At 41.8% G+C, this 23873-nt stretch overlaps 1 protein-coding gene across 1 annotated transcript in view; it reads right to left on the minus strand.

The window, feature by feature from the left end:
* Nucleotides 1–23873, minus strand: part of akap6 (A kinase (PRKA) anchor protein 6) — a 154611-nt gene that overhangs the window by 45572 nt on the left and 85166 nt on the right. The gene's annotated exons all lie outside the window — the stretch shown is intronic.

Raw genomic sequence — 23873 nt, forward strand, 5'->3', positions numbered from 1 at the left:
ACGGACAGTCAGCACACAGACGGACACACAAAACCTCAACGTACAGCGATACAACAGCCTTTAATGAAACAGGCAGTTTTCAGGAAACTGGCGGGAGAAAATGCCTCCACTCTCCCTGAACAAACCATCTGTAAAGGCCAATCTAAAAAACGTCAGCAGCGTCAGAGACATGTGATCCTGAATATCTTCGCTACATCTCAAATTTTCACGACAGACGTTCTTTACTTCAGCTGTCTGACTTTCTGTGTGTTCATGCTTTGATCCGATGTTCACTACGACTCCGAGTCTCCACTGGAAACTGCGATGAATCCGTCGAACTACAGCTGCCGTCCTCCACAGAAGGAGGCGGCGTCGCAGGCCTACAGGTGGTGAGTATTTGATACTCAAAAAGAAAAAGCTTTTTTTTTCAGCGGAGTACTCCTTTAACCGCTCTCTCTAAAAGGAGCAGATCTTTCTTCACTGTTGTTGTTTGCAGCTCATCTCATGATGAAACGTTCGAGGCAGTCGTAGGAGTTTTTCACTCGCAGCCTCGCCCGCTTTGACCACTTTAAAGGTAGAAAGTGCCGCAGCTCTGCAGCTCTGCAGCTCCACAGACGAGCGGGAATCAAACGCTTGACGGCAGAAAAGATTTTGGAAAAGATTTTAAAGAAATGCTTCATTTTGTAGCACCAAGTGTTGCTGAAGATTTCCTGCACTTCTGATTCATGCTTGTGTTTGAGCGTCGTGGTCGGGGAGCGAGGCGGCGGCGCCACAGTTTTCTGTTTATGACACGTGTGTTTCCTGACAGAGTTCACTGGTGTGAATCAACGGATGCATCCTCATAGATACATCCTGCTTCAGTGTTCAACCTTCTGCTTTATTTAAGAAAAAGATCATTTTGTCCTGAACACACTGAGAACTGTGAGAGAGAGATTTGACCTTCAGGAATAAAAACATCCAAACTGTTTCTTTAACTTGTTTTCAGTCCTCCGGTGATGCTCTCATCATCATTTTCACTTGATTTCTTTCCCTCTTCTTCTTATTCGTCGCTGTTCCTCATGAAATCTGTCTTATTTCTTAATTTCTCTCGATTCTGATTGTCTTCAATCTTTCTTTCTCCTCCTCCATCCCTCCACTTCCCCCGTCACTTCATCTTTTGTTGCTCCTTCTCCTTTTTGTCCTTGTCTCCCTCCGTCCTCCTCGTCAACACTTCTCCATCTTTATTTTCTTTACTGTAACCCTCCTCTTGCGTTCGCGTGATTCATCCATCTTTCTCGCCATCACTCTCCATCTATCTCCTCTCTTTCTTCCCTATTTTTTTGCTTGTTAGCGTAACTCTCCTTCGATGCCTCCATCTTTTTTTTTGCTTAATTTCCCTCCTCCTCCTCCTCCTCCTCCTCCACCTCCTCCTGTCTTTTCTCTTTCTCCTCTTTTCATTTTCTGCATCGATAGCTACTTGATTCTACTTTTCCCTTGTCGTTTATCATTACCGCCCGGCCCCATTTGAATATTTAAATGTCTCTTCTCTGACTCTGTGTGTGTGAGAGGACGTATGCATGTGTGTGTGTGTGTGTGTGTGTGTGCGTGTGTGTGCGTGTGTGTGTGTTTTTGCTGCGCTGTCATCAGAGAGGCGGCGGCCATTTTTCAACGTCGCCGATTCTGATGGAGATGCTATCGCTCGGCGCTTCACGGCCATCCATCCCCTTCACTTAGCTAATAGCCACGCCGCGAGAACGAGGGATCGACAGCAAAAAAAAGAGAGACGAGTTGAAGGTAAATATGTCGGCGTCGCACTCGTCTAACAGTCAGGAAATTATACGATTTATCCGCTGATGGCAAATATTGATTTAAAAAAGGGGGGGAAAGGGAAGTGGTGGGGAGGAGCGGGGGGGGAGGGGGGGGTTGTTTTGTTGTTGTTGTTGTTTGTTTGAAGGATGCCACTGATCCAAAGTCAAAGAAAAGAGGGAGAGAGAGGAGGGCGAGAGGAAGATAGACACGCCGATTAAAATGCATGAGATCCGAACTTTGAGATAAGTGCTGAGAGAGGGATCCTGGAGAAATGGGACGGTGGAGGGGGAGCAGGGGGAGGCTGGGAGTGATGGTGTGAGGAGAGGGGTGGTGGTGGTGGAGGAGGGTGGATGCATGGATGGCTAGTTGTGATGTATTCATGCCTCAAGTCAATCTCCATGCAAGGATGGACTGAGATACACAGGCCTGAGGACGGAGAGAGACTGGAGAGGGAGGAGAGGAAAGACAAAGAGCGAGTGAGGGAGAAAGAAAAGAGAAGATACAGTAAATAAACAGAGCGAAGGAGAGAGGACGCCGCCGCCACGTCTACACAAACACCGCAGACAGGATGGGACGCCATGCATCGTGAACATGCGAGCGCCGCCCACCAACACTCAAAGTCTCAAAAGTCAGCGAGCAGAGTGGCACGTGAAAGTTGAGAAAGATTCAGCTTCATATGAATATCCAGCGATGCAAGCGAGCGACGACCCGGTGACAGGAAGTCACACGTGTTCTGACAGGATTGTTTCCACTTTACCGCTTAAAGACCTTTAAACTGAAAGCAGATCGCTGCGTCAGGCTTCTTCTCGACGAGATATAACTTAACGCAAACGTGTCCGCGAAGCTTCAGGCGTCGTGAGACAGACGAGAGACGCTCTGCCTCTTTGTGTCTGACGATATGAAAGCAAACCATAAAGGTGAGGACGCAGTGAACACAGCGGGAGGCCGAGCAAAGTTCTTCTGACGGGAGCCTGTGAGTCGTCTCTCAAACCTCTGAGGGATCGCAAGAGATGAAAAGATGAAACTTTTGAGAGATTTGCTGCAAAAGAGACTGAAAAGTGACACAGCAGTGTGCGGGGAGGGTTAGTGTTCATTAGGGGAGGATACAGTAAAATGGGATTCCCTGCTTGGTTGACGTTTACTCTGAAGATTACAGATTTACAAGAGCGACGAGAAGAAGAGGCGTTTATTTTAAATGGTCGACGTCGATGTAAACGAGGGATCAGTGTGACGTCAGAGTGGATAATTATGATAAAAATATTCAGCAGTAAATGCACAGTGATGGTGAGGTCACAGCTTCAACACCATCGTTTTTATTTGTTATTTATTTATTTCTTGGCCTACAGTTTTATTATAATAAAATAAAAACAGTGTTTGTTGCCGTCCGATCGCTGGATTAATGTTGGCTGATGTTGTCAAAGCTTTAAGTCTCTTTATGTTTTAACTTCAGGTTTCATGAGGTTCAATTTTTAGTTTCATCTTTAAGTTTAGGCTCAAAAACTACCTGATCATGGTGAGAAAAAGATCATGTTTTGGCGTGAAAAGCCGGTTCTGTCGCCACAAACACGACCACAAACGTCGCGTGGTTTCACACTTACGCATGTTGAAACACTGTCTTGAACAGTGGTCTGTGGCTTCCACTACCATCGCTCGATTTGCTGGCATTGGTACAAATCTGAACGTATCCGTGGTTTGCGGAAATATAAATTCTGGCAACTGGGCTGCTGCTTGGCTCAAGAGCGTTGTAGGTTGCTTATTTAAACATTTATCGTGAAGATGAAAAAGCTGTTAACGTGTGAAGATGACGGGTCAGAGAAGACTTCACCTCCACACAGATCCAGACTGTCTCTCCAACATTAAACCCTTGTTTTAAAAAGCTGCTTTCTATCCACACTAACATGTTGAGCCCATCGGCAGACGGAAGAAGGGATCAGGTATCTTCACTCACACCTCCACTTCTTCTTCTTAAACCTTTATTTAACAGAGATAATCCTCCTCCTCCTGTTCTTCAGTTTTGCTTTTCAGGAGTCTGCTCTGACCTCGACCTTCTGCCTCCTCTCTCACGGTTTTTCTTGGAAATCTGCCGACTCTTTCTCGCTATCCGAGCCATTAAAAGTTTCTGTTGATCGGAGCATCAGCTCGGCGTCTGGACCAAAACCATAAAACATCAATTGTGACTAATTTAAACTAATTAGTTGCTGCTTCGGTCCCATATGTTCGATATCCAGTTTCACCAAAGCTCAGTGGTTTGAGATCAGGAAGCACGAACACGTACAGGTGATTTATGTTTGTTATACGTAATTTACAGAACATATACTGACCGACATAATGCATCTGTAGGTACAACGATGCAGATTATGAGGATTAAGAATATATGTTTATTTAACCTTAAACATACAATTTAAATAAGTTGGTCTTTAGGAAATCGTTAAGAGTATTTTTCACTTCATTTTCCAACATTTGATGGACTGAAAGATTAATTAATTGATTAAGAAAACAATGGTGGAGCAATCAGTGATGGAAATAATAGTTATTCACAGCTGTAACTTCATCTTTTTCTCAATATTTAGTCATAAAATTGGTGGAATGGTGCAATGGCAGATAAATTATTTGATATATTCCACAAAAAAGTAAAAAATATTTCTAATTATTTGTATTTTAACAGCACGAACACGGTAATAACTTAAAAAAACACGTATCTGGTCTTAAAAGATGCATCAAAAAAGAAGAAAAATCTAAAAAATGATCATTAACTCTGCACAAAGATGTGTTTTTATGTTTTTATGTTATATATTTCGTCACATATGTGTTAAAGCTTTCCATAAACAGAAACTGGAGGATAAACGCTTGACAAAGCAGAGGAGAGGGAGAGAGAGAGGGAGGGAGAGAGGGAGAGAGGAGAAAATCAACAAGCAATCATAAGTTTAATTTGGTCTCCATATTAATGAGCACGGAGCTGAAATGTCAGCAAAAATGCAGTCATACATGAAAAACATTTAATGCATTTTGAACATTAGTTTTTTTTTCTTCCTCTTCTCGCAGATTCATCTTATCCTCCAAATGAGAGAAGTTTGTCGGAGGCTGCGTAACGGAACGACTCGTCGTCGCGGCAGCTAAAGTTCGGGGGGGAAGCGATAAGGACGCGTCTTCATCCTCCTCCTCGTCACCTCCTCTCGTCTCCTCTGAGTGTCCTCTCTACTCCCTCCGCTGCGTTTCCATCCTTCCACCTCAGACGACGTTTAAAATCCTCCTTTATCTCGTCCTCCTCGTCACACTGACCTCCTGTTGTAAATATTATCATTCTGTTTCTGAAAAAACCCTGCACGCCAATTATTTGAATTATCTCCGTCTACGTATTAATGCATTAATTACAGGACGACAGTATATTATAGAGCTGCGACCAACAATTATATTCATGGTTGATTAATCTGTCAATTATTTTCACAATTAATCGATTAGATCGCTCTATAAAACGCCAGGAAATGATGAGAAAAGTCGATGAGTGTTTCTCTTTTTCTGTCCTCAACATGAAGACGTTCAGTTTTCCGTCACAGCGGAGGAAAAACAACAAGGCTGCCGAACGGCCGACGGCAACCGCGGAAATTTCCATCCGATTTTGTTGCATCAAACCCAGGTGTTTTTTGCGGCGACCAGAACCGGCTACGTGTCACGTCAAGTCGACCGTGTCTATCCGTGATCGTGCCGACCGATACGGGTATTTTAAGCTGATTTTAAGATGTTTTTCTAACCTAACTGAGTGTTTTTTGTGCCTATAGAACCTAAAGAAACGTCCAGTTTGAACTTATTTGTGGTTTTGCAGAAACATACTTGGTTAACATTTAAACTGGCCATTGGATTTTCCGATCCAAACCTGTGGTCCCTGAGCTCCCAGTCTGAACCACTAGCTGCACAGCTAACTGAGCTACCTCGCTAATAGTTAGCAGCAGCTATTCCGGTCGTTTGCTGCATCCTGTGTGTTCTGGGCGTGAATTTGACACGTAGGCCGATTCTTACAGATTTTGTTATAAATGCCAGGAGTTCAGTCCATAAATTAATTTCTAGTAGAAATACAGAAAATGTCCTGATACTACAAGTACTTCTGTTACTAGCCTAACTGTACTGTGATACCGGTACGCGGACCAGAACCACTCACTCATAACTCATAATAACAATAAAACACTCTTTCATTTGTTTCCTCCTCATTGTCCATCCTGTCTCTGCTCCGAGCTCGTTTTCTTCCTAAACAAAGTGTGTGTGTGTGTGTGTGCAGGAGATACACAAAGAAAAAAAACACTGTATGCTTGCTTACAATTGTGTGTGTGTGTGTGTGTGTGTGTGTGTGTGTGTGTGTGTGTGTGTGTGACTCAGTGTCTCCGGCTGAGATGGATGTTCCAGCGGCTATGAAAGAGCAGGAAGTGGCTCTCTGACACCCCATTTATACTGCCAGACACTTCAACCTGTGTGTGTGCGTGTGTGTGTCTGTGTGTGTGTGTGTGTGTGTGTGTGTGTGGTGGGAAAGCACAGCCACATAAACACCTTTAAGTGACATCACCCTCTCTCTCCAAACCGCCTCGTTTTTTTTTGTTTTTTTACAATAATTGCAGTAATTACAACCGTATATTTTTTCCTCAGTTTGTTTGTCAGAGACATTCGAGTCGACGCCGTGTTTATGTTTCTATTTCTAGATTTCTATTTGAAAACTTTCTTTTTTTAAATACAAATTATAGCTATTAGACGTAACTTTCCAATCTCCTTCAAAGTTATAAGATGATGTTCACTTGTCTTGTCACAAAATATTCAGGATAATCTAAGTGTAAGACTTTTCATTTAGACACATTTACAGAGAAAACAGAAGTGAATTATGGATAATAAACACATTTAATAATATTTATTGTTTCTTGGTTTAAATTCCCTCAAATGTTTAATATAATTGTGAGTATTTCTTCCTTCACGATGGTGTAAAACTTTAACTCAAGCTAAACTCTGCCCTCTGTGTCTCTGAGAGTTTCTGGAAGTTTCTCTTTCACCAAATTAAAACCCTAAAAAGATGCAAAAAAAAAAAAAAAAAAAACCCCAACAGCAATGAGACTTTCTCTCTTTCCAAACGAGGCGACAACAAAAGACCCCGGCAACATGTTTTAATTGTCGCCATGGAAACCAGATGAATGAGCCCGTTTGACTGGCCGGTAAAGACGGCTCGCCATTCAGCCTCGCAGCGAGTCACGTGTGCGTGTGTGTGTGTGTGTGTGTGTGTGTGTGTGTGTGTGTGTAGCTGCGAGGTCATTAGTACAAAGCAAGAAGGGTGAAATTTCTACCAGTCCGCTGAGATACAGAGAAAAGAGGGGAGCGAGAACAGAGAGGAGAAAACAGACAGCTGAATGAATGCACATACTAATAACTGTCCATTAAAAAAGCAAAGAGGAAAAACCAATAAACAATCCCCTCGGCTGTTTATGGATTTCCTGATTCATCTGAAAATGCTTTATTCATACGAATATATCAAAAAATGAAAATTTTTACATTATTGGTGTGTGTGTTCAGGAGTTTAGCCTGTTTACCTGATAATACACACTTATAACTTTTTTTTTTTGTGATAGCGTCTCTAGCTCGTCTTGTTTCGGTTCAAACTGGCCTAAAAAGTAATTTTGATGTGTTGCTTATATAAATGTTTATGACGTGGTGACATGCAGAGAAAAGAAACGGTGTGTTTGGGTAACTCGGAGGTCGACAAGTTTCTCGGTTTACACTCGAATCATTTTTGTTGAGTAGCCGTAGTTTTTTAGATGTCTGGGGGACAACTTTCAGCCTCGTCTCAACAGCCTGTCAGTGATTGTGTTTCAGTTTGAATTGGCGCTTGATAATGAAAGATAGTGATGTAACTGCTGGTGCAATTATATGCAACATAGACGTTAAAAAACTTTTCAGACGAGTTAATTCAATCTATATCAATTGTTTGCATTGAGGTTTCACAGATTTACAAAGAACTTGGATGTTTTTTTAAGACTCGGGGGCTGTCGGGCCTTGGCGGAGGTATGCACTCTACTGAGCGCCATTCCAGTTTCACCTGCAAATTATCTAAGCCATCGTTTCTGGTTCTTTTCTCTGGGTAGACCCGCGGTGACGTCACTCACTGTTTTATGGTCTGTCGTTTTGAGACTTGAGTTTGGCGTTACGTACGTCGCCATCTTGGTTATTTGGACCCAGAAGTGACCACATTTGGACGAGAGGGTGGAGCTGGGGAGGATATCCTGACTGGACCTGACTGCACACCTTGCTTCATCATCTATTTTACTCTAAATGGGACCATAATTTGGAAAAAGAACATCATGCTGTGTTCAAGAGGACTTGAAACTGGAGATTAAGACCATAAACTGTTTTAGGAAACTGTTTGCTGAGCTCTTAAATCAAGTGAGAAGTAGGGTCGTTTTCCCCCAAATCTTCATGTACTGATATTGTGCCTCCTACAAACTTTACATTTCCATCAGCGTGTTGTTTGTTCTGTCCAACACTTTTATATTCTGGAGGATAATGAACACTGCAGCCTCTGAGGGGAGGCAGCCGGGGCTTTATTATATTAGGCAGCTTATTATTATGTGTTTCTAATTTTCATTACAAAAAAATAACAGAATAAAAAGTATGGGAACTTATAAAGAAAACAATCAACTGACTTTGATTTTACCCGCTGAAACAAGTCAATAAAATCGATTATTATTATTACTACTGGTAAAAACACTTTTTCTCCCCCCGGAGTTATTAGTTTTATTTGTCTCAGCTTGATATTGTTGGTCCACTAAACAAAAAGAGAGGGAGAGTGTTGCTCCTCCAGCGAGGAGGTTGGGTCATACAGACTGTGGTATGCTGTTAGTGGTCGATGCCAGGTGATCTTTGACCCACTAAGAACCCTGGGAAATCTCTCGTGGTAAGACAGTACGAGACGAAACAATACGAGCAGAAGAAGAAGAAAGTGCAAAGGAATTCCAGATAATCCTACCAGAACTAGGGTCAGGTTCTGGTTGGCACAATATCTGGATCGGTTAAACTCCAACGGTAATGTTTTCTTTTTGTTTTTATCAGCAAAGACCAGGGATGAAAACATCCAGGTGACGTTAGAAGGCTTCTTCTTTACAGCCGACGCCGTCACTGTTTTTATCTGTTGAAAACAATGTCACATCCGCAGTAGATTTTTCAGCTGAAGCTACATGTGAATTCCTTAATAGTTACACAGAAACTTTAATCTGTTTGTATTTGTGCTGTCTGCAAACTGTTAACCTGCCAAAGACTGATTGTGAGAAGATGGCCTGTGATTTGGGAGTTCAACAGATTGGCGACTCTTCGAGCGTTATGACAAGCCAGGGCTGCCAATTGACCGACCGCAGTTCGAGTCACACCACTGGATATTTCTAAGGACACCTGGATACATTTCCTGCCATTTTTGTGGCGACCAAAACTGGCTTTTTTTTTCACGGGAACTCTGACTTCAGTGATCGTGGTGAACGAAACAGGTATTTTAGGCCAAACCATGATGTCTTCCTAACCCTTACCAAGTAGTTTTTGTGCATAAACCTAACCAGAGCAGAAGCACAGCGCTGTGACAAGAGAGAAATAGAAAATTCAACCCAAACAAACGTAAAGTAGCAACACAAAGAAAGATTCAGTTTGAACTTATCTGAGGTTTTGCAGAAAAGTACTGAACTAACATTTATTCTGGTGATTGGGTTGCCCGTGCGCGAAACCATTCATTCACCAGGTGTCCTTATCCCACCAAAATACAAGATGAAACATAACTGGCAGTTAGGATAAATGGTCGACAGCCCTTATTATTTTAGAAAATTAACTGCATTAATTAACAAATTCATTATTTTGAAAGCATCTTACAGCCTCCTGCCTGTATGAGAATAAAAAAAAATGAGGATGGAGGCGGAGAAAGTCGGTTTTAGACATTTGTGAATCGATGCAGAATCGTCCACGCCAAGGATCAATTTTTACCCCCCCCCAACACCCATAATATTAAATCAATAATTTGAGCTCATTAATTTCATAGTTCTGAATCAGCAGCTCCATTATTTGGATCAAGTGGTTCTTGAAAAATCAGGTGTAAAAGTCAACGATGTCGAAGCTGTTATTTCAACATTTTATATCTTCTGCTGTGTGTCTCATTTTCAGGTTGCAGCTACACATTTATCAACTTCACATCAAGTATTGTTCGGCTCCTCACTTCTTCAAAGGGCTGTTATAAGGTCGACACTAGTATAAGTTTAAGGTTGTGGGCCAAGGGAATAAATTATGTAAGTGAGTGTCCTCGTGAGAAGTACAAATGTGTTTGTGTGAGTTTCTGACCCCATAGGAAGCTGGATGGATCAGACTATTCAGCATCTAAACAAAGACGGCCTTTATACTGAGAGAGGGCGAGAGACAGAAAGACAGAGAGAGAGAGAGACAGACAGAGGGGGAGAGAGAGAGAGAGAGAGAGAGAGAGAGAGAGAGAGAGAGAGAGAGTGAGTATGTACAGGCATTAGTATAACATTGTCCTTTAGTTTTATTCACGCTGAGCAGACCCGACAAATATTTATCAGTGATATTATCAATAAAGTGACAGTTAAATTATACTATTATTCAAACCATTGGTGTCTTTATTGTATTTATTTTTCTTTCCTCTGTTTTCATTCTGTAAATATGTTTCGGCAGCAGGTTTATTTTTATCGAAACGTGATAAAAATAAAGACGAATAACTGGAAGACAGCGAGATCCTCCATTAATCAAGGTCACTTCTCTCCGTGTTGAGTCAATTTCCTAATCATCTCAGTGGTGTGTGTGTGAGTGTGAGTGTGAGTGTGTGTGTGTGTGAGTGTGTGTGTGTGTGTGTGTGAGTGTTAACCACTGACTTACAGTCTCACTGAAGTGGGCAGGTGTTGGTCAACAACACAGCCTCTGTTGTTGGCTTCCGCCACTGTGTGTGTGTGTGGGGTTGTGTGGTTGTGTGTGTAAATGGAGTAAATTCACTGGCCTTTATTTACCTCAACTCTAGAGACAACCAGACACACCGTTTATTCTCTAATGTCCCCATTTCTTTATTGTTTTTATCATGTCTTTGTAAGAAGTTTTTGGATCCGCCCCCTATTTTTAATTTACTGTTAATATATGAACTGAACACTTCAATCCTGCTGTCTTGATAAATTCAGGATCATGAACATTTCTGCACCTCTAATACCATCAGTGCATCAACAAAGAATAGAGCAGGGCTGAAGATAGATATCGAGTTTGAGAAGAATAGCTTTGAGAGTCAAGTCAAGACGGAGAGATAGAAGAAACAATAGATTGCCCACATGACAAAAAATCTTACAAAAGTAAGTTATTGAGTCCTAAAACCTAAAATCCTTCCTATAACAAGTGAAAAATATGCTACTGCAACATGTTTTACAGCTATAAAAATGCTTTGGAAACAGTTGAACCTTCAGGTGAGGTTGATTGTGCAAATTTTAAAGTGTATTTTCTATGAAATTGGATTTTTTCAAATTTATATAAACATACATGTTTAGATTAAATTTCCTTTCTTTATTTCCTATTTTGCTGTGCTTATGCTCTGGTTAGGTTTAGGCACAAAAACCACTTGGTTAGGATTACGAAAACATCATGGTTTGGCTTAAAAGACCTGTTTTGTCGCCACAAACACGGCTGGAGACGGCCCAACTTCAGTTCGGTTGTAATAAAGTAGGACGATTAGCTTTTTGGGGGGAAAGGGACTGAATATATAGTTTGTGTCCTCTCTTGTAAGGTCTCTGGTGACAGTGCAGTGATTTGTCTCAGTGTGCTTATGCGTGTTGTCATACCTAAATCAAGAAAATAAAACTTGATGAATGTTAACCGTATTTTGGAGACATTAAAATCGTATTACTCGCACAGATCTTAAAAACTTGACAGGCTCAGTTTGCGACTAAAATGGTGGAAACGAAATGATGCATTCAAAATTCTTCTTAGTGGTTATAGCGAGAGACGACTGTGATGTAACTCCAGTAACTCAGCACAGCCTTTTGGTCTCCAACGTTTGAAATGTAGGAATGTGCCTCAATATTGAATCATTTGCTTAAAATGAGAGCTGGGAAAAAGAAATTCAAAATCAAGGTTACAAGCTGACATTAACAGTCTGATATCTTTTCTCAAAATTCTGCATAAAAATCAGACGTCAGAATAAGGATGTAAAGACGCGTTGGAAAATAGGCATTACCTTGCAGGGACGGTTAACAGGATAATACAAGACCTTGGTCTCATTATTAGGACTGACAGCAGAGCTCCGGTGATCAGACTGTCATCATCACCACTCGTTCATTTAACTGTTGATTTCCCTCCTTTCCTCTTTTCTCCTCAGCGCTCACCCTCCTCTCCTCCTCCATCCCACTACAATGACAGAAATGTAATAGCTCTGAGCGTGTGTGTGTGTGTGTGTGTGTGTGTGTGTGTGTGTGTGTGTCCAGCAGACCGACCATGTAGCCTAAACGACAGACAATCTTTATTCTAATGAAGAAGGTGCCAAGGTCAAACGGAGAGCAGGGTGATGAATGGAGAACATATACACACACTTAGACACACACACACACAGACACACACACACAGACATACATCATGTGGCTCTCACACATTAATTGTGAACCAGAGCTCCCAGTCGCTTTGCAACTGCAATATTGTGTGTTGTCATGCTCACAGTGTCTCTCTGACACACACACATTTAAAAAGGAGGCTTTCCCCTTGAGATGACATTAAACATTATTCTCACGACACACACTTAAACAAACCGTCACAGGAAATAAAATCTGTTTGCAGGTAAAAGAAAAACTGCAGTGTGTGTGTGTGTGTGTGTGTGTGTGTGTGTGTGTTGCTCTCTCTGAGACAAAGTGCCACCAATGATCAAAAACCGTCTGAAATAGAGTTTATTTTACCTGTAAATGGTGAATAATCCTGTGGTTTGGTGTTAATTTGTTGCTTAAATGCTCTTTCTGGCGTTGTACTCACATTAAGGTCAGCTTTAAACACTCAAATTTCGCAGCATTGTTTTAACCCATTTTTTTTTTTGGCTTTAAAGCTGAAACAATTATTATCAGACATAACAGACATAAATTCATCAGCACTGGAGAAGAATGAGGATGATCACTGTCTAAGGCATCTTTCAACCATCCAACCTGACCGGCTGGATAGCCCCAGAACATCTTTACAGGCACCCGTCTCCACCACAACGTCCAGGAACATCTTTACAGAGACCTGTCTCCACCACGACGTCCAGGAACATCTTTACAGAGACCTGTCTCCACCACGACGTCCAGGAACATCTTTACAGAGACCTGTCTCCACCACGACATCCAGGAACATCTTTACAGAGACCTGTGTCCACCACGACATCCAGGAACATCTTTACAGAGACCTGTGTCCACCACAAAACCCAGATCAAGCTGTTGTACTCAACAGGAGACAGTTTTCTGAGCCAACAGAGCGCTGACAGAGGACTACAGTTGGATGAAAAGTAGTGGACTGTGTGTTTACAATTTTTTGCAACGTTATGCAACCCTGTGTTTTACAATGACAAATAAAACACCTTGAACGTTGAACGAGTACACAGAAATTACACTTAAGACTTGAGTAAACGTATTTAGTTACATTCCACCTCTGCCAGCTCATGAATACACTGCTCCATAGCACCACAAGTGGTCAAAACATCACACAGTACCTTCACAGAAGATCAAACTAACCTGTTAATATAAAGTTTTGCGTCTCGGGGCCCAAATTTTGGTGGAAAACTTTTTAAATAAAAAATCTGATTGGTTTTAATTCTGTTGCCGCTCATCGCTTTAGCGAGACGAGCCTTCACTTGTTGTTTTTGAAAGAAAACTCTGCAAACATGTTTACAGCCAACCTTGGCCCGACATTGGCTCGACGCTCGTCAAAACTACTTTTATTTCTGTACGAGATTCCTGCTCATTTTCTCTGTGTGTGTGTGTGTGTGTGTGTGTGTGTGTGTTAGCGTCAGGTTTCAGTCAGACGGCGTTCCTGGGAAGCTGAGGGAGTCTCAAGAGAGAAGAGATACAGAGATAGAGAGAGAGAGAGAGGGAGGGAGGGAGAGAGAGAGGGAGAGAGAGAGAGAGAGAGGGAGAGAGGGGAAAGTTGGCGAGATGCTGCTGAGTCGTGTCTCTTTGTTCTAAAGCAGATATATCCCCGACTTTATCAAGACTGACAGAACAAACGCACAGGAAACAGCCTCCCACAGGACACATAATCCACACACACACACACACACACACACACACACACACACACACACGAGAGAAAACTAAGAACATTTGAGAAAGTGCAAAGACACGCGTGAATGTGAACACACACACACACAGAGGTGAGAAAGTGAACACACACACACACACGTTCAATGATAGTAGAGATATGTTACACACACACACACACACACACGCGCGCTAACACACAACTTTGAAAACGCGTGTGTGTACTTTTAGAGGACAAGAACACACACTTACTGCATCTGCAAACACATGCGCACACACACACACAGATGTTTAAGCACACTTAATGCACAAACACACGCACATGCTGACTGTAAGCAAACACATACATGTTTCTATGGCGCAGATGACAACAAGCTTTATTTACAAGAGCGACGGGGAACACGACAAGGTCAACCGACGAGAAGAGAAGAAAACAGAAAAAGGAAGAACCTGAATGTTATTCTATGTATTTATTCACATTTATATTAACCAATAAAAACTGTTTTTGATGATTATTTTTATGTTTATTTTATTTCAGGTGACTGTGAAGCTCTGAAGCTAGTTGTTCGTGTACGTGAAAGTAAAGATGCACAAAAGTGTTTTTCTGCAGCTAAACTTTGAATATTCAACCCCATCAGAAGAATAAATGCTGTCAGTGTGCGTTTCTGCTAACTTTGGTTTCAAATTTCTATTTTATGTCGCTACAACTCGGTGCTAATCGTCTGGTTCGGTTTAGGCACAAAAACCACGTGGTTAGGGTTGGAAAAAAACACTTGGACACTTTTATAACTGTTAAGCATCTAGAAATGATGCAAATCCTCAATAAATATCTCCATGTCTGATATCTGTGACGTTTCATTTCACAGGTTGAGTCCGGTTTCTTTTCTCGACCACGTTTCTTGTTGTTTCTGTTTTTATTGCCGCTCTTGTAGTCGATACGTATATCAGAGTGAGGCACACTGCCCCGCTGACCTGGTGTGGTTTTGTCGAATATCTCGATCATTGTTGTCGACATCACGTCCACATATCAGTGTCTTGTTAACTGTGTGGTGACTGTTAAAGTTAACAAGAGACAACTCATACAACATATGAAATTGTGTCGACACACACAAAGACACACCTGAAATCACACAAAAACTGACTGAGAGACTGAAAATATATAGACGTATGTGACAAAACACACACACACACACACACACACACACACACACACACAGTGTGTGTCCCGGAGGACTTCGGCTCTCTGCTCATATAAGAAGCTGCGACAAACGACAAAACGCGACATCAGGACGTCTGACCCAGGAAGCGTTCGACTCGACACATCCTGCCTGGTGCACACACGTCTGTACACACACACACACACACACACACACACACACACTGTACGCACATCAGACACACACATACACATTGTACACACACCAGACACACAGCGAGGCAGCGGCAGAGCTCTGCAGGTCTCTGGAGAGAAGAAAAGGGAATATCAGTCTACAAAGAAAGAAAGAAAAGTGTGTGTGTGTGTGTGTGTATGTGTGTGTGTGTGTGTGTGTGTGTGTGTGTGTGTGTGTGTGTGTGATAGAGATTTTCCTGAGCTGCAGGACGTTTCTTTTGTAGGATAAGGAGAGATTTTTGCTGTTTCAAAGTGTTTTTTTTAAACGGTTGAAGACAGATTTCTCTTCTTCTTTTCTTTAAACGTTCAGAGGTCACGTCTTTACTCTGCTGTGGATTACAGGAACAGATCTGTTAGTCAGTCATCCATTCATCCATCCATTCATCCATTCATTCATTCATTCATTCATTCTCCGGCTCCTCTTCCTTCCCCTCCTCTCTTTGCTTTTAGAGAAGACCTGTTAGAGGATTCTGGATTAATAATAATGTAAATGTAGAGACGGATGACGACGGATCAGCATGTTCTGATTCTAAAGATTGTGGGTCCTCCAGTCGCTCTTCTTCTACTTCTCCTCTAATCCGATCCTTCCTTTCTTCTTTCCTTCCTTTACCCTCTCTGTAATTTCATCTGTCCTTCCAGCCGTCTTTCAATCCCTCTTATTTCCTTGCTCCCTCATTCATTCATTCTTTCCCTCCTTTCCCCCTTAAATCTCATCCTTCTTCCATTTCCTGTTTCTTTCTTTGCATCCCTGTTTCTACCCTTCCTTAAATCATTCTCTCATTTCCTCTGTACTTCCTTTTTCTTTAATTCCTTACATCCTTGTTTCACCCCTCTTAACCTCCCATCCATCTTTCTTTCCCTTCCTTTCTTCCTTCCTTCCTTCCTTCTTCCTTCCCTCCTTCCTTTCTTCTTTCCTTCCATTATTTCTTCCTTTCTTCCTTCCATTATTTCCTTCTTCCTTCCTTCCTTCCTGCCTTCCTTCCTTTTGTTCTTTAATTCCTTACATCCTTGTTTCGCCCCTCTTAACCTCCCGTCCATCTTTCTTTCTTTTTCTTCCATCCTAAAATTATTTCTTTCTATCCTTCATCTTCTTTCATCCCCTCTTTGGTTCCTTCTACTTTAATTTTTTGCGTCCTTTTTCTTTCTTTCATTCATTTCCATCCTTACTTCCCTTCCTTCTTTCACTTCTTCTTTCCTTCCTTTTTTAATTCCAGCTTGTCCTTCTGTCATTTCTTGTGTCTTTCCATCTTTCTTTCTTCCATTCTTTGATTCCTTCCAGCATTTCCTCTTTACTTCCTTTCCCTTTTCTTTAAATACCTTGTTATTCCTCCTTTCCCTCCTTTTTCTCAATTCCCCTTTTCTTTCATCCCTCTCTCCTCCTCTTCCCTCCTTCCTCCTTGGTATTACAGTAACAAGTCTGAAAGTGTTTTCAGCACACAGACGTTCGCAGCAACAAATTACTTTACTTTTCTTCCAATCGTTTTGTAAAGTCTTTCTTCCTTCCTCGTCTCTCTCTCTCTTTCTCCCTCGTCTAATTCTTCCTCTTCCTCCCTCGCTCTCTCCGGATGGAGGGAGGTTGGGAGCGTTCGCAGCACAGCGAGGATTGCAGCAACAATTACATGTGAAATTAGCCTCGCCTCATAGCCTGCAGTGTAATTCCAGCCTTCTGAGGCGTGGCAAAGTCATCTGTCTCTAATTAAAGATTCTCTCTCTCTCCCTCCCTCCCTCAGCTTCCCGCTATCTCTCTCCTCCTCCCTCTCTCTCTTTCTCCTGGGTTAACATTCATCTTCTTTCATCCTTCGCTCTGTCTGGGAATGGAGGGTGGTGGAGGGGGGGAGCTGGAAAAGGTGCATATCAAAACCTAATTCACTGCAGGTCACAGTTTTTTAGCAGCTAAAACAAATTATTTCCCACTTATCGTTTCATTTCTAATTTCTTTTTCTTTTCCTCCGTCCTCTCCGTGTTTCATTCTCACACATTTTCCTTCTTTTCTTGACTTTTCCTTTTTGCTGAAAGTCGGCGAACACGAGACTGAAGCATCAACAGCTGTCAGACGCACAGCGAGCAGACAGAATAACATCATCTGCGTACGGAAATGTTTGTTTCTCTGCTGCTTATTTGATATTAAAACGTTTTCTTAAGGTTTGGTTTTTATTTTAATTTCATTTTTCTTACTTTTCTTCACAATCCATCATCACTGAAATGCGTCAGCAGATGCAGCGTTTAATCGATTAGTTAACTCATAAATCAACCACCTGCTGTTTTGATAATCTATGAATCGGGTTGAGTATTTTTTTTTTTTTGAGAATAAAGTCACAATTCTTTGATTTCAGCTTCTTAAATGTGAATATTTTCTGGTTTCTTTCCTCCTCTGTGACAGTAAACTGAATATCTTGTACTTTGGGAAACACTGGTCGATATTTTAAAACATTTTCTTACATTTAAAGACCAAAAACAACTCGAGAAAATAATCGAGAATGAAAATAATTATTAACTGCAGCCCTATCTGTACTACTGTCTGCTTTAAATGTAACCCTAACCCAATTCCACATTTAACGATAGAATGACAGTATCATATAAAAAAATATGTGACAGTTACAATGAAGACAAAATGAAGAAAAACAGAAGAAGGAAAAGAGACTGACAAGCAGACCGGGAGATCTCAGAGGATAGAGGACTTAAGCCGTCTGTGTGTTTCTCAGGCATGACTCTGTGCTGCAATATAACCCAAACTGTGTGTGTGTGTGTGTGTGTGTGTGTGTGTGTGTGTGTGTGTGTGTGTGTGTGCTCAGCCTCCTGTTGAGGTTGCGTACTCTCACTGTTGCCCTCAGGGTTTAAGATGGAGAGAGAAACACCGACTGTGAATCTGTATTTGGTTTCATTTCTGTGTCTATCGTTCAGACTCGACAGGAGGCTCTCCTCCACAGAAACACAAGATCACAGGTCATTTTCCCAAATACATAAAGTAAAAGTTATGTTTACATTTTATGAGCTTACATTGTCTGTACGAGACCCCTTCAAAGAAATAATAAGGATAACAATAAACTTTATTTATACTGCGCTTTTCAGAGTTACAAAAGGCTTCACTTGGTAAAACAACATGATAAAACTGTTCGACTACAGAGGGCAAAGCTGTTGCTGTTTTGGCTCCTCTTCTTTAAAATCAATCTTAAACTCATTTTTAAGAAAAGACTTTCTTATAACAGTCCAGTTCAGGATATCATGTTAGCAGTTAACGCTTGAAACCACAAATACGTCCAAGGTTGAAATTTGTACCAAACAGAGGGGATGAAGGTGACGTTATTACAACCAACAAGGCTGCAGAATACTGGCCGCAGCTGGAGTCACACCACTGGATATTTTTTAGGACACCTGGAGATATTTCCCGATGTTTGTGTGACGACTAAACCTGTTATTTTTAACGTGAAGTCGGACCATCCCTAACGGTGATTGTGGCGACTAAACCATGATGTTTTTCCAACCCTAACCAAGTGGTTTATGTGCCGAAACCTAACCAGAGCATAAGCAACATAAAAAAAATTTCAGTTTTAACTTGTGTGTGGTTTTGCAGAAGCGTACTTGGCTAACATTTATTCTGGCGGAGGTACGCACTCTACTAATCAGTATAACAGGAAAGACATGCTGATAATAACGTGTCAGTTTTGATGAAAGTGATTTAAGAGGTCACTGATTCTGCAGCCTCAGATTGCTGGACGTTTGCGTTAGCTTACCGTCAGCTTTGTGTTTAGAGCTGCAACGATTGATCGATTAGTTAACTGGTAAATTAATCAACACCTGTTTTGAATATTTTTTTGAAGAATAAAGTCAAAATTCTCTGATTCCAGCTTCTTAAATGTGGATATTTCCTTGTTTCTTCTGACTATCGTTGGGTTGGAGTCAAAACAAGATATTTGAGGAAGTCATCTTCCGCTTTGATCGACATTTTTCACTATTTTAAAGACCGAACAACAAAAAGTCAAAGTCAGTTTCTTTGAGGACTTTCCTCATAAAGTAGAAAACACAGAAATATGGGTCAAAGCTAAGACGAAGGTGAAGATTTGTGATCGAGTGTCTCTGGAGTAAAGCTGCTCAACGTGTCGACGTGTCAAAAAAAACAGCGTCATCGGCGTAGAATCGTAGTTTTCTGCTTCGAGTCACACTCCCAGCAGCCAGTATTGTTATCTGCCGGCTGTGACTTCTAACGTCAGTCTGGTTTAAAGTCTTAAACTGAGTTTATCTGGATAAATAAAGTTGAACTGTATTGTTTTTCTCTCTCTGTATCAGCCTGTGAGTGTTTAATCAGTTCAGTGTCTCTCTTCTTGTTTTGGACCACACATTACCAGACGACCGGTGAAAACACACTGTGTTTCTACGTGTGTGTGTGTGTGTGTGTGTGTGTGTGTGTGTGTGTGGCCTCAGACAGAGCTCCTCTGTCGGACTCACACTGATTGGTTTTGGAATCCAGTTAATGAGCAGGTGTGTGTGTGTGTGTGTGTGTGAGTGTGTGTGTGTGTGTGTGTGCGTCTCCATCAGAGCACCATGGGCTATTTGAAATGAGAATTTAGCGGCAGGGATGCACACACACACACACACACACACACACACACACACCCCTGATAGCCACTGTAATTAGTTGGACTCCACTGGAACTCGCCACGGGGAGAGAGAGGAAGACAGAAAAGGGGGAGAGGAAGACATCTGTGATGACTTAATGCAACGAAATGTTTTCAAATGAAGTCCTGAGTGAAAAGTCTTTGATTTGTCCCCGTGCGACGCGTCCCTCCGCTGATCTACATCGGACACTTCACTTCTTCATCCTCCCCTTCCTGACCTGAAGTCGTCCATCACTCAGAGAACAAACGAGTCGAAGAAGTCAAAATCATCGGATACAGCGACAAAAGCAGCTCCGTCTGAAAATGCTAACCTGCAAGCTAACCTGCAGCTAACCTGCAGCTGAGGCTGATGGCAATTCAAATGTGTTGGACAGCGTCAAACCAGCTGCAAGAATGAATGTTGGACATTTACATTTCTGCAAACCGCAGATATCCTGAAACTTTACGTTTCTCGAGGTTAAAATTTCTACTTTATGTTATGACACCGCTGCGCTTATGATCTGGTGAGCTTTAGCTACTTGGTGAGTTGGAAAGATGTGCTCATTAACAAGGCAGTGAGGGTGTAATTTAAAAGAAAAGAGCTGCATTGTGGGAAGTGTAGGATCCAGCATTTCCTGGCAAAGTCTGGCAACTAAAATAGAAGATCTCTAACTAAATTACTGGATGATTAAATATCTGTTTAACTTGATTTGCTTCAGGTTATGTCAGCTATATGGAAATGCTATATGCTGCTCTCACTGTTTAATCACAAACGAACTCCTTTCAGGTCAGAATAAATCTATGTTTTAAAGTAATATCACGTCAGACACGCGTAGCTTCTCACTGCACAGCTGGAGTTTCAGTGATTGTCTCGTTTCTCTTTCTCACATTGTTTATTCACATGATTGTGTCCTTGTGTGTGTTTGTCATCCTTTCTTCTCCGGCGTGTGTGTGTGTGTGTGTGTGTGTGTGTGTGTGTGTGTGTGTGTGTGTGTGCATGTTGTTCATTCTCACTTTCTTCATCCTGTGTTTCATCTGTGTTTCCCTGATTGTTGGTGCGTATCCAGATGGTGTGTGTGTGTGTGTGTGTGTGTGTGTGTGTGTGTGTGTGTGTGTGTGTGTGTGTGAGTGTGTCCACCGGGAGATGAAACAAGCATGAGACCTTGTAGGTGCTGTCAACCAATCACACATCAAGGCCCCTGTAGTTCAGCCAATTGATGATCAAGGTTCTGGCCCTGAGTCTCACAGGAGGCGGAGCCAACTCTCATTTCCCAGAAGTGTGTGCGTGTGTGCTTGTGTGTGTTTGTGGTTGTGTGGCACTTCACTGACCGTGGTAAAATTTTGATTGAGACACAGAGAAATGAACACACACACACACACACAGCTAATAAAAATGCACAGGGAAACATTAAAGCGTGGACACACACACACAAAGTGAGAACACACACATATTTGATGTGTGTTTATCGTATAGAAACACATTGTGTATCAGTAAAAAGTCTAAATTACAAACGAGAAACAGCCGGAGGAAGAACTGCAGGAGGAAATGATAGAAAACAAAAGCGGTCCGGATCAGAGCCGGGACGGATCAGACGCGGCTCAGAATCAGCTGATGTTCTTCAGAAATGACTCGGCCTGGTCGAGACGAACATCACTCAGCAGTCTTTTGTCCACAACACCAAAACCCAAAGACTCTTCGAAGCTGGAACCAACTTATTTTCTTTCGATCCACTAAATCGATTACACGACGACCCGTCAGAGGTCTGGTCTGTACCGCGATACCCGACAACTTGTGACGCTCAACACCTCCAGTTTGTGCTGAAGACTTCCTGTTATAAACCACCATCAATCTGAGATAAACACACTGTCATCATGAGTTATTATTTCCACAAACAAGCTGCGAGGTCTTCAGGAGATGCTGAACACATTAAACAACTGTTTTCACAGGAAGAAAAGCCCTGAGTGGCCTTCAAAATAAAGCATACATGTTCTGTCAACAACATATCTCCACTTCCTGCCACTGCCGGGTGCCGCCATCTTGGACTGATGATGTCAGCTGGAGCCGGAGTCTAGGCTGCACACCTCGCCAACTCAGCTGTCAATCATGACCTTTTACCCCTTTTTATAACAAACTTATGACGAAAACGAGCACTCGGAGAAGAACGGTCAACGGCAGCCACCAGGGGGCGAACGAGATATTTTTCCTTGCTGTCATGTCGTCCAATACGTGTAAAATACTTCAGATATAATTAATATTAGTCACTGCAATAAATTTAACATGTTTTTATCTGACAAGCGTCGACCATTTATCTGCCTTTCAGTTCTTTTAGCTCGGTTGTTGTGAAACTGGATCGGGTCAGAGGAATAACTCACCGTCGTCAGCGTAACTTTAAAAAAACCTTGATATACTTTATGGGAAAACTTAGCAGATCAACTCACGTGATTTCGGTTTAAGAGTTTGGTTTTGTTAATCAACACTGCAGCTCAAATAAAAACTAGTGAGCGTATAAGTGAGTCTTTTTCAATTAATTAACACTTTCCAGTTGTCGACCACTGATTTGAAAAGATTTACTAAATGTTGTTGTTGTTCTAAGTTGACACACACACAGACACACAGACACACACACACAGACACACACACACATATATCTGTATCAAAACACACAAAACACTCTCCTCCTTCCTCCCTCCTCTCTCCAAGGTTGATAAGTGCCTCCATCTAACATCACAATAAACAGTAGAGCCTCGGCCTGCCAAGCCTGCCTGCAGAAACAACTGTCAGCCCAGCTTTCCTTTTCCGGAGGACACACACACACACACACACACAACACACACACACGCACACACACGCACACAAAGAAACACACACACGCACACAAAGAAACACACACAAACACGTACACACACACACACAGACGCTCTCCCTTCTCGCTCTTTCTAAGTCGCACGCCACACACACGGACAAACACAAACACACAAACACACCAACACACACACACACGCACACCTCCGAAAAGAACAACTTTTGTTGGGCCCTGGCGTTGCCATGGTTACAGGGTCGAGTCCCCCCAGCATTTTTTAGCCGAGCACAGCGAGGTTTCTTTAACGGTCACATGGAGGGAAAAAAAACAACAAGGGGGTGAGGAACGAACACACACACACACACACACACACACACACACACACACACACACGCAGGCAGGCAAACACGGTGAAACTAAATAAATAACTGTTAAAGAGTTTAAATAAACTGTTGAGGACGTTAAACTTCAGGCCCGCTGAGAATAAATCTGCAGACAGAGAAGACACATAATCTGATTATATTGTCAGAAGGTTACCTGTGTGTGTATTTGCTCATCATTTTTGTAGGAAGGAAAGTAAATATCTTAATTTCAGGGTAATTTCTGCCACTAGAGGTCGCTCAATCAAAACAAAACAAAAGATGTAAGTAACGTGGAATAATGCGAGTTGTTGTCTTTATTTTTAAACAACCATCATCTCTGATTAAACTCTATCTGACGTGACTCAGGAGGAAATGTTCCAGCTTATTCAGTTTAACTCAGGTTGTATTTAATCTCCTTCGCTGACTTCCTTCTTCACTCTCTGACTCTCTCCTTGAACATGAGGCGAACAAATTAATCGTTACCTTGATTTAAAGATTGTGTAGTAATTGATTTTTACTATAATTGTATAGTAAAAATCTGATAAGGTGAAGTACACAACTCAAGTCAACACATCGAGCTGTTTTTAGATTTAATGCAGAAGTCTTCCATATCATATCTTTTTCCTGAGCTTTCAGCCACATCTCACCGTCTTAATCTGACTCTTAAAACCATCTCTAAACTGAGACAGAGGCAAAAAACT

This window comes from Pagrus major, chromosome 16, assembly GCF_040436345.1.
Source record: "Pagrus major chromosome 16, Pma_NU_1.0".
In the NCBI taxonomy this organism is placed as follows: domain Eukaryota; kingdom Metazoa; phylum Chordata; class Actinopteri; order Spariformes; family Sparidae; genus Pagrus; species Pagrus major.